Below are 8985 nucleotides of genomic sequence, written 5' to 3'. Positions count from 1 at the left end.
CGTCGGATTCGAAAATCTAGACTCACAGGAGAGGCTGCCACTGGCAGCAATAGACCCTATGAAACAAGTCGGCTGGTGGCCGATGTATTGAATCACGACGCAATTTGAGTGTTCCATCGTTATTAGGTGGCCCTGAACGTTACAAGTATCTATCAGTTTTGGGTCGGATACGACAATCTAGACTTACAGGAGAACGACCATAAAGTGCCGAGGCACCCTTGGACTCAACTCGGCTGGAGGACGATGTATTGAATCTCGACGCAATTTGGGTGTTCCATCGTCAAAAGGATGCCCTGCACGTTACAATTAACTATCAGTTTTGTGTCGGATTCGAACTACTAGACTTACAGGAGATCGACCATAAGGTGCCCGAGGCAGCAATAGACCCTTGGAGACAAGTCGGTTGGATGACGATGTATTGAATCTCGGCGCAATTTGAGTGTTCCATCGTTATTAGGAGGCCCTGAACGTTACAATTAACTATCAGTTTGGCGTCTGATTCTAAAATCTAGACTCACAGGGAAGGACCATAAAGTGCCCGAGGCAGCAATATCCGCTTGTAGACAAGTCGGCTGGAGGACGATGTATTGAATCTCGACACGATTTGAGTGTTCCATCGTCATTAAGAGGCCCCGAACGTAACAATTAACTATCAGTTTCGCGTCGGATTCGAAAATCTAGACTCACAGGAGACGGACCCTATGGTGCCCGAGGCAGCAATTTCCCCTTGGAGACAAGTCGGCTAGAGGACGATGTATTGAATCTCGACGCAATGTCAATGTTCCATCGCCATTAGGAGGCCCTGAACGTTACAATTAACTATCAGTTTTGCGTCGGATTCGAAAATCTAGGCTCACAGGTGAACGACCATCAGGTGCCGAGGCAGCAATAGACCCTTGGAGACAGGTCGGCTGAAGGACGATGTGCTGAATCTCGACGCAATATGAGTGTTCCATTGTCATTAGGAGGCCCTCAACGTTACAATTAACTACGTTATAATTAACTATCAGTTTCGCGTCGGATTCGATAATCTAGACGGGCAGGAGACGGGACAATTCGGCTAAAGGAAGATGTATTGAATCTCGACGCAATTTTAGTGTTCCATCGTCATTAGGAGGCCCTAAACGTTACAATTAACCATCAGCTTCGCGTCGGATTCGAAAATCTAGACTCATGGGAGACGGACCATAAGGTGCCGAGGCAGCAATATCCCGTTGGAGACAAGTCGGCTGGAGGACGTTTTATTGAATCTCTACGTAATTTGAGTGTTCCATCGTCAAAAGCATGCCCTGCACGTTACAATTAAAAATCAGTTTTGCGTCGGATTCGAAAATCTAGACTCACAGGAGAGGCTGCCTTTGGCAGCAATAGACCCTATGAAACAAGTCGGCTGGTGGCCGATGTATTGAATCTCGACTTAATTCGAGTGTTCCATCGTCATTAAGAGGCCCTGAAAGTTACAAGTAACTATCAGTTTTGCGTCGGATTCGACAATCTAGACTGACAGGAGAACGACCAAATGGTCCCCAAGGCAGGAATAGACCCTTGCATACAAGTCGGCTGCATGACGATGTATTGGATCTCGACGCAATTTGAGTGTTCCATCGTCAAAAGGATGCCCTGCACGTTACAATTAACTATCAGTTTGGCGTCTGATTCTAAAATCTAGACTCACAAGGAAGGACCATATAGTGCCCGAGGCAGCAATATCCGCTTGTAGACAAGTCGGCTGGAGGACGATGTATTGAATCTCGACACGATTTGAGTGTTCCATCGTCATTAAGAGGCCCCGAACGTTACAATTAACTATCAGTTTCGCGTCGGATTCGAAAATCTAGACTCACAGGAGACGGACCCTATGGTGCCCAAGGCAGCAATTTCCCCTTGGAGGCAAGTCGGCTAGAGGACGATGTATTGAATCTCGACGCAATGTCAATGTTCCATCGTCATTAGGCGGCCCTGAACATTACAATTAACTATCAGTTTTGCGTCGGATTCGAAAATCTAGGCTCACGGGTGAACGACCATCAGGTGCCCGAGGCAGCAATAGGCCCTTGGAGACAAGTCGGCTGAAGGACGATGTACTGAATCTCGACGCAATTTGAACGTTCCATCGTCATTAGGAGACACTGAACGTTACAATTAACTATCAGTTTCGCGTCGGATTCGAAAATCTAGACTCACAGGAGACGGACCATATGGAGCCCGTGGAAGCAATATGCCCTTGGAGACAAGTCGGCTGGAGGACGATGTATTGAATCTCGACGCAATTTGAGTGTTCCATCGTCATTCGGGGGCCCTGAACGTTACAATTAACTATCAGATTTGCGTCGGATTTGAAAATATAGACTCACAGGAGAACGACCACAAGGTGCCCGTGGCAGCAATTGACCCTTGGCGACAAGTCGGCTTAAGGACGATGTATTGAATCTAGACGCAATTTGAGTGTTCCATCGTCATTAGGAAGCCGTGAACGTTACAATTAACTATCAGTTTCGCGTCTGATTCGAAAATCTAGACTCACAGTTAAGGACAATATAGTGCCCGAGGCAGCAATATCCCCTAGTAGAGAAGTCGGATAGAGGACGATGTATTGAATCTCGACTCAATTTGAGTGTTCCATCGTCATTAGGAGGCGCTGAACGTTACAATTAACTAACAGTTACGCGTCGTATTCGAAAATCTAGACTCACAGGAGAACGAACATAGGGTGCCCGAGGCAGCAATAGACCCTGGGATAAAAGTCAGCTGGTGGCAATGTATTGAATCTCGACGTAATTTGAGTGTTCCATCGTCATTAGGAGGACCTGAACGTTACAATTAACAATCAGTTTCGCGTCGGATTCGAAAATCTAGACTCACAGGAGAAAGTCCATTAGGTGCCACAGGCACCATTAGACCTTTGGAGACAAGTTGGCTGAAGGGCGATGTATTGAATCTCGACGCAATTTGAGTGTTCCATCGTCAAAAGCATGCCCTGCACGTTACAATTAACCATCAGTTTTGCGTCGGATTCGAAAATCTAGACTCACAGGAGAGGCTGCCACTGGCAGCAATAGACCCTATGAAACAAGTCGGCTGGTGGCCGATGTATTGAATCACGACGCAATTTGAGTGTTCCATCGTTATTAGGTGGCCCTGAACGTTACAAGTATCTATCAGTTTTGGGTCGGATACGACAATCTAGACTTACAGGAGAACGACAATAAAGTGCCGAGGCACCCTTGGACTCAAGTCGGCTGGAGGACGATGTATTGAATCTCGACGCAATCTGAGTGTTCCATCGTCAAAAGCATGCCCTGCACGTTACTATTAACTATCAGTTTTGTGTCGGATTCGAAATACTAGACTTACAGGAGATCGACCATAAGGTGCCCGAGGCAGCAATAGACCCTTGGAGACAAGTCGGTTGGATGACGATGTATTGAATCTCGGCGCAATTTGAGTGTTCCATCGTCATTAGGAGGCCCTGAACGTTACAATTAACTATCAGTTTGGCGTCTGATTCTAAAATCTAGACTCACAGGGAAGGACCATAAAGTGCCCGAGGCAGCAATATCCGCTTGTAGACATGTCGGCTGGAGGACGATGTATTGAATCTCGACACGATTTGAGTGTTCCATCGTCATTAAGAGGCCCCGAACGTTACAATTAACTATCAGTTTCGCGTCGGATTCGAAAATCTAGACTCACAGGAGAAGGTGCCACAGGCAGCAATAGACCCTATGAAACAAGTCGGCTGGTGGCGGATGTATTGAATCACGACGCAATTTGAGTGTTCCATCGTTATTCGGAGGCCCTGACCGTTGCAAGTATCTATCAGTTTTGCGTCGGATTCGACAATCTAGACTTACAGGAGAACGACCATAAAGTGCCGAGGCACCAATATACCCTTGGACTCAAGTCGGCTGGAGGACGATGTATTGAATCTCATCGCAATTTGAGTGTTCCATTGTCAAAAGGATGCGCTGCACGTTACAATTAACAATCTGTTTTGCGTCGGATTCGAAATTCTAGACTTACAGGAGATCGACCATAAGGTGCCCGAGGCAGCAATAGACCCTTGGAGACAAGTCGGTTGGATGACGATGTATTGAATCTCGGCGCAATTTGAGTGTTCCATCGTCATTAGGAGGCCCAGAACGTTACAATTAACTATCAGTTTGGCGTCTGATTCTAAAATCTAGACTCACAGGGTAGGACCATATAGTGCCCGAGGCAGCAATATCCGCTTTTAGACAAGTCGGCTGGAGGACGATGTATTGAATCTCGACACGATTTGAGTGTTCCATCGTCATTAAGAGGCCCCGAACGTTACAATTAACTATCAGTTTCGCGGCGGATTCGAAAATCTAGACTCACAGGAGACGGACACTATGGTGCCCGAGGCAGCAATTTCCCCTTGGAGACAAGTCGCCTAGAGGACGATGTATTGAATCTCGACGCAATGTCAATGTTCCATCGTCATTAGTAGGCCCTGAACGTTACAATTAACTATCAGTTTTGCGTCGGATTCGAAAATCTAGGCTCACGGGTGAACGACCATCAGGTGCCCGAGGCAGCAATAGGCCCTTGGAGACAAGTCGGCTGAAGGACGATGTACTGAATCTCGACGCAATTTGAGTGTTCCATCGTCATTAGGAGACCCTGAACGTTACAATTAACAATCAGTTTCGCGTCGGATTCGAAAATCTAGACTCACAGGAGACGGACCATATGGAGCCCGTGGAAGCAATATGCCCTTGGAGACAAGTCGGCTGGAGGACGATGTATTGAATCTCGACGCAATTTGAGTGTTCCATCGTCATTCGGGGGCCCTGAACGTTACAATTAACTACCAGATTTGCGTCGGATTCGAAAATCTAGACTCACAGGAGAACGACCATAAGGTGCCCGAGGCAGCAATTGACCCTTGGCGACAAGTCGGCTGAAGGACGATGTATTGAATCTAGACGCAATTTGAGTGTTCCATCGTCATTAGGAAGCCGTGAACGTTACAATTAACTATCAGTTTCGCGTCTGATTCGAAAATCTAGACTCACAGTTAAGGACAATATAGTGCCCGAGGCAGCAATATCCCCTAGTAGACAAGTCGGATAGAGGACGATGTATTGAATCTCGACACAATTTGAGTGTTCCATCGTCATTAGGAGGCGCTGAACGTTACAATTAACTAACAGTTACGCGTCGTATTCGAAAATCTAGACTCACAAGAGAACGAACATAGGGTGCCCGAGGCAGCAATAGACCCTGGGATAATAGTCAGCTGGTGGCAATGGATTGAATCTCGACGTAATTTGAGTGTTCCATCGTCATTAGGAGGACCTGAACGTTACAATTAACTATCAGTTTCGCATCGGATTCGAAAATCTAGACTCACAGGAGAAAGTCCATTAGGTGCCACAGGCACCATTAGACCTTTGGTGACAAGTTGGCTGAAGGGCGATGTATTGAATCTCGACGCAATTTGAGTGTTCCATCGTCAAAAGCATGCCCTGCACGTTACAATTAACCATCAGTTTTGCGTCGGATTCGAAAATCTAGACTCACAGGAGAGGCTGCCTTTGGCAGCAATAGACCCTATGAAACAAGTCGGCTGGTGGCCGATGTATTGAATCTCGACGCAATTCGAGTGTTCCATCGTCATTAAGAGGCCCTGAAAGTTACAAGTAACTATCAGTTTAGCGTCGGATTCGACAATCTAGACTGACAGGAGAACGACCAAATGGTCCCCAAGGCAGCAATAGACCCTTGCATACAAGTCGGCTGCATGACGATGTATTGGATCTCAACGCAATTTGAGTGTTCCATCGTCAAAAGGATGCCCTGCACGTTACAATTAACTATCAGTTTGGCGTCTGATTCGAAAATCTAGACTCACAAGGAAGGACCATATAGTGCCCGAGGCAGCAATATCCGCTTGTAGACAAGTCGGCTGGAGGACGAAGTATTGAATCTCGACACGATTTGAGTGTTCCATCGACATTAAGAGGCCCCGAACGTTACAATTAACTATCACTTTCGCGTCGGATTCGAAAATCTAGACTCACGCTAGACGGACCCCATGGTGCCCGAGGCAGCAATTTCCCCTTGGAGACAAGTCGGCTAGAGGACGATGTATTGAATCTCGACGCAATGTCAATGTTCCATCGTCATTAGGAGGCCCTGAACGTTACAATTAACTATCAGTCTTGCGTCGGATTCGAAAATCTAGGCTCACAGGTGAACGACCATCAGGTGCCTGAGGCAGCAATAGACCCTTGGAGACAAGTCGGCTGAAGGACGATGTACTGAATCTCGACGCAATTTGAGTGTTCCATCGTCATTAGGAGACCCTGAACGTTACAATTAACTATCAGTTTCGCGTCGGATTCGAAAATCTAGACTCACAGGAGACGGACCATATGGAGCCCGTGGAACCAATATGCCCTTGGAGACAAGTCGGCTGGAAGTCGATGTATTGAATCTCGACGCAATTTGGGTGTTCCATCGTCATTCGGGGGCCCTGAACGTTACAATTAACTATCAGTTGTGCGTCGGATTCGAAAATCTAGACTCACAGGAGAAGGTGCCACAGGCAGCAATAGACCCTATGAAACAAGTCGGCTGGTGGCCGATGTATTGAATCACGACGCAATTTGAGTGTTCCATCGTTATTCGGATGCCCTGACCGTTGCAAGTATCTATCAGTTTTGCGACGGATTCGACAATCTAGACTTACAGGAGAACGACCATAAAGTGCCGAGGCACCAATATACCCTTGGACTCAAGTCGGCTGGAGGACGATGTATTGAATCTCGGCGCAATTTGAGTGTTCCATCGTCAAAAGGATGCCCTGCACGTTACAATTAACATTCTGTTTTGCGTCGGATTCGAAATACTAGACTTACAGGAGATCGACCATAAGGTGCCCGAGGCAGCAATAGACCCTTGGAGACAAGTCGGTTGGATGACGATGTATTGAATCTCGGCGCAATTTGAATGTTCCATCGTCAAAAGCATGCCCTGCACGTCACAATTAACCATCAGTTTTGCGTCGGATTCGAAAATCTAGACTCACAGGAGAGGCTGCCACTGGCAGCAATAGACCCTATGAAACAAGTCGGCTGGTGGCCGATGTATTGAATCACGACGCAATTTGAGTGTTCCATCGTTATTAGGTGGCCCTGAACGTTACAAGTATCTATCAGTTTTGGGTCGGATACGACAATCTAGACTTACAGGAGAACGACCATAAAGTGCCGAGGCACCCTTGGACTCAACTCGGCTGGAGGACGATGTATTGAATCTCGACGCAATTTGGGTGTTCCATCGTCAAAAGGATGCCCTGCACGTTACAATTAACTATCAGTTTTGTGTCGGATTCGAACTACTAGACTTACAGGAGATCGACCATAAGGTGCCCGAGGCAGCAATAGACCCTTGGAGACAAGTCGGTTGGATGACGATGTATTGAATCTCGGCGCAATTTGAGTGTTCCATCGTTATTAGGAGGCCCTGAACGTTACAATTAACTATCAGTTTGGCGTCTGATTCTAAAATCTAGACTCACAGGGAAGGACCATAAAGTGCCCGAGGCAGCAATATCCGCTTGTAGACAAGTCGGCTGGAGGACGATGTATTGAATCTCGACACGATTTGAGTGTTCCATCGTCATTAAGAGGCCCCGAACGTAACAATTAACTATCAGTTTCGCGTCGGATTCGAAAATCTAGACTCACAGGAGACGGACCCTATGGTGCCCGAGGCAGCAATTTCCCCTTGGAGACAAGTCGGCTAGAGGACGATGTATTGAATCTCGACGCAATGTCAATGTTCCATCGCCATTAGGAGGCCCTGAACGTTACAATTAACTATCAGTTTTGCGTCGGATTCGAAAATCTAGGCTCACAGGTGAACGACCATCAGGTGCCGAGGCAGCAATAGACCCTTGGAGACAGGTCGGCTGAAGGACGATGTGCTGAATCTCGACGCAATATGAGTGTTCCATTGTCATTAGGAGGCCCTCAACGTTACAATTAACTACGTTATAATTAACTATCAGTTTCGCGTCGGATTCGATAATCTAGACGGGCAGGAGACGGGACAATTCGGCTAAAGGAAGATGTATTGAATCTCGACGCAATTTTAGTGTTCCATCGTCATTAGGAGGCCCTAAACGTTACAATTAACCATCAGCTTCGCGTCGGATTCGAAAATCTAGACTCATGGGAGACGGACCATAAGGTGCCGAGGCAGCAATATCCCGTTGGAGACAAGTCGGCTGGAGGACGTTTTATTGAATCTCTACGTAATTTGAGTGTTCCATCGTCAAAAGCATGCCCTGCACGTTACAATTAAAAATCAGTTTTGCGTCGGATTCGAAAATCTAGACTCACAGGAGAGGCTGCCTTTGGCAGCAATAGACCCTATGAAACAAGTCGGCTGGTGGCCGATGTATTGAATCTCGACTTAATTCGAGTGTTCCATCGTCATTAAGAGGCCCTGAAAGTTACAAGTAACTATCAGTTTTGCGTCGGATTCGACAATCTAGACTGACAGGAGAACGACCAAATGGTCCCCAAGGCAGGAATAGACCCTTGCATACAAGTCGGCTGCATGACGATGTATTGGATCTCGACGCAATTTGAGTGTTCCATCGTCAAAAGGATGCCCTGCACGTTACAATTAACTATCAGTTTGGCGTCTGATTCTAAAATCTAGACTCACAAGGAAGGACCATATAGTGCCCGAGGCAGCAATATCCGCTTGTAGACAAGTCGGCTGGAGGACGATGTATTGAATCTCGACACGATTTGAGTGTTCCATCGTCATTAAGAGGCCCCGAACGTTACAATTAACTATCAGTTTCGCGTCGGATTCGAAAATCTAGACTCACAGGAGACGGACCCTATGGTGCCCAAGGCAGCAATTTCCCCTTGGAGGCAAGTCGGCTAGAGGACGATGTATTGAATCTCGACGCAATGTCAATGTTCCATCGTCATT

This window comes from Schistocerca americana, unplaced genomic scaffold (assembly GCF_021461395.2).
Source record: "Schistocerca americana isolate TAMUIC-IGC-003095 unplaced genomic scaffold, iqSchAmer2.1 HiC_scaffold_17, whole genome shotgun sequence".
Classification (NCBI taxonomy): domain Eukaryota; kingdom Metazoa; phylum Arthropoda; class Insecta; order Orthoptera; family Acrididae; genus Schistocerca; species Schistocerca americana.
This window is presented reverse-complemented; position numbering follows the sequence as displayed.